Below are 3,533 nucleotides of genomic sequence, written 5' to 3' on the forward strand. Positions count from 1 at the left end.
AAAGTAATAATAATAATAATAATAATAATAATAATAATAATATAATAATAATAATAATAATAATAATTACAATAATTGTAATGGTAATAGTAAAAAAATATATAGTAGTAGTAGTAGTAGCAGCAGCAGCAGCAGTAGGAGTAGTAGTAGTAGTACTAGTACTACTAGTAATAATGATCTATATCTATAATCTATATCTGTCTATAATCTATTAAAGCGTGAAGACCCTTAGAAAAGTGTTTTGAACTTTTTGCCCTTCATTGAAAAACTCTCTTTCAGACAAAATTGTCTTTTCTCTATTTTTTTAATTTATTATTTAATTATTTTATTATATTAACTAGATTTCTAAAATATGTGGGACTCCTAAAATATATGGAAGGAGAATTAATTAATATTTTTCTTTGTACAGATCAATTAGAAAAATACTCTTAAAATAGGATAGAAAAATATTCCTAAAATAAAACTCTATTAAGGAAATACTCCTATAAATATTGAGATGCATGTTAAGTTAGAGAAGAAACTGGTTTACTTATTGGATGATTGATGCTCATCTAACTTGATTCAGCTGCATATCAAGATTGGTGGATGCTTAATTTTCTAACCCATAACTTCTTCACTATTTTTGTTAACATAATAGAATTCAACGTGTATGTATAGATATATCATCTTTGTTTTCATTCAAGCCAATCTTTAGTGTCGATTTTTGCTCAGACAAGAATTATTTTCATCAAAATTGAAGCTTTGTGATCACTATTGTATTATTGTGTTGTAGTTGACAGGTCGTAAATGAATTTACATATGGTAATGTTGGTTGACTTTGAGAATTTTTTTAGGTAAAGATTAAGTCTATTTGTATTGTTTTTATATCTCTGTTTTGATGCAATCATACCAGCGCTAACGCACCAGATCCCATCAGAACTCCGAAGTTAAGCGTGCTTGGGCGAGAGTAGTACTAGGATGAGTGACCCCCTGAGAAGTCCTCGTGTTGTATCCCTCCTTTTATTGCGTGTGTTCAGGAGACTAAGTGGGTAGGGTCTAAGGCTAGGGATGTGGATGGTTACAAGCTTTGGTACTCTGGAAGGGAGAGACATATAAATGGAGTTGGCATCTTAGTAGATAAAGAGCTTAGAGGTCAGGTAGTAAAGGTTAAGAGGATCAACCATAGGTTGATGACTATTAAGTTGGTCATAGGGGGATTTACCCTGAACATGTGTAGTGTTTATGTGTCATAGGTGGGCTTGGATGGGGAGGAGAAGATGCGGTTTTAGGAGGCTTTGGATAGGGTGGTGAGAGGCGTGCCTAGATCGGAGAAGATTGTTGTAACAGGTCATAGATGTGCATGGTGGTTTTGGTTTTGGGGAGAGAAATGGAGAGGGAGCTGTTCTATTGGATTTTGTGAGGTCCTTTAGACTGGTGGTGGTGAATTCGAGCTTTTCGAAGAAGGACGATCACCTGATCACCTTCCGAAGCGTGATAGCCAAGACCTAAATTGACTTTTTGCTGCTTAAAAAAGGGGATAGGGTGTTGTGTAAGGACTGTAAGGTCATCCTAAGTGAGAATCTTTTGATTCAGCATAGACTCTTGGTGATGGACTTAGGTATAAAGAAGGATAGGAAGAGAAGGAGTGAGGAGGGTCAACCTAGAATTAAGTGGGGCGGTTTGACGCCAGTGAATTTACGGGAGATAGGGGAGAAGGTGGCGGAAATGGGTGGGTGGGAGTGTAGGGGGGACGCGGATAGTATGTGGGATAGGGTGACTAGGTGCATCAGGGAGAATGCTAGTGAGGTGTTGGGTGTTTCCAGGGGCCGGGCAGGGCCGGGCATCATCAGGGGGATTGATGGTGGAATGAAGAAGTTAAGAAGAAAGTGAAAACTAAGAAAGGGGTGTATGCTAAGTTGGTTGATAGTAAGGATGAAGAAGAGAAACGGGTAAACAAGAAAAAGTACAAGTTAACTAGGAAGGAGGCTAAGTTAGCAGTTACGGCAGCTAAGACGCCGGCGTTTGAGAGGTTGTATGCGGGGTTGGAGGAAAAAAGAGGGGAAAAGAGGTTGTTTAGGATCGCTAAGGCTAGAGAGAGGAAGGGTCGTGACCTCGATCAGGTGAAGTGCATTAGGGGGGATGGTAGAGTGTTGGTGGAGGACGGTCACATTAAGAAAAGATGGCAGTCGTATTTTTATAGGCTCTTGAATGATAAAGGGGATAGAGCTATTATGTTAGGGGAGTTGGAGCACTCAAAGGAGTGTCGGGATTTTGTTATTGTAGATGTTTTAAGGTGGGGAAGGTTAGAGAGGCTGTTCGCAGGATGCGAAGGGGTAGGGCGACAGGGCCTGATGAGATTCCTGTGGATTTTTGAAAGTTTTCTGGCGAGGCTGGGTTAAGATGGTTGACTGGATTGTTTAACGTTATTTTCAAGACGGCGAAAATGTTCGAGGCTTGGAGATGGACCACTATGATCCCTCTATATAAGAACAATGGTGACATTCAGAGTTGCAACAACTTTAAGGGTATTATGTTATTAAGTCACATTATGAAGATTTGGGAGAGAGTGGTCGAGGTGTGGATGAGAAGAATAGTGTCTATTTCGGAGAAACAGTTTGGATTTATGCCTAGGCGCTCGATGACGGAGGCAATTCTCCTGGTGCGGAGATTAGTGGAACAGTATGGGAAAGGAAGAAGGACCTAAACATGGTGTTTATTGACTTGGAGAAGGCGTACGACAAAGTCCTTAGGGAGGTTCTTTGGAGATGCTTGGAGGTGAGTGAGGTCCCGGTGGCGTATAGCAGAGCAATTAAGGACATGTATGATGGCGCTAAGACCCAAGTGAGGACGGCGGGAGGAGATTCAGAGCATTTTCCTGTCTTGACAGGTTTACATCAGGGATCTACTCTTAGCCCGTTTTTGTTTACTTTGGTGATGGATGTGTTGACGCGGTGTATCCAAGGAGTGGTGCCTTAGTGTATGCTTTTTGCAGATAATGTAGTTTTGATTGATGAGACGCGAGGGGGTGTGAATGATAAATTAGAGGTGTGGAGATATATTCTTAAGTCCAAAGGGTTCAAGTTGAGTAGGAGCAAGACAGAATATTTGGAATGCAAGTTTAATGACGTGAGGCAGGAGAACAAGGTGGTAGTAAGGTTGAATTCACAGGTGGTGTGTAAGAGGGATAGTTTCGAGTATCTCGGGTCCATGATTCAGGGGAACAGTGAGATTGACAAGGATATCTCACACCATATTGGGGAGGGATGGATGAAGTGGAAACTCGCATGGGGGGTGTTGTGTGACAAGAAGGTGCCACCCAAGCTTAAAGAAAAATTCTACAGGGTGGCAGTCCGTCCAGCCATGTTGTATGGAGCGGAGTGTTGGCAGTCAAGAACTCCCACATTCAAAAAATGAAGGTGGCGGAAATGTGGATGTTACGTTGGATTTGTGGGCTAACTAGAGGTGATAGAGTTCGGAATGAGACTATCCGGGAGAAGGTTGGAGTGACTTCGGTGGAGGACAAGATGCAGGAAGTCCAACTGAGGTGGTTCGGA

At 41.3% G+C, this 3,533-nt stretch overlaps 1 non-coding gene across 1 annotated transcript; it reads left to right on the forward strand.

Moving 5' to 3' along the window:
• Positions 1-875: 875 nt before the first annotated feature.
• Positions 876-994, forward strand: LOC124892611. Its single transcript, XR_007050343.1, has one exon. It is a non-coding gene; the product is annotated as a 5S ribosomal RNA (ribosomal RNA).
• Positions 995-3,533: the final 2,539 nt, after the last annotated feature.

The sequence above is a fragment of the Capsicum annuum genome, unplaced genomic scaffold, assembly GCF_002878395.1.
Source record: "Capsicum annuum cultivar UCD-10X-F1 unplaced genomic scaffold, UCD10Xv1.1 ctg48846, whole genome shotgun sequence".
Taxonomy (NCBI): Eukaryota; Viridiplantae; Streptophyta; class Magnoliopsida; order Solanales; family Solanaceae; genus Capsicum; species Capsicum annuum.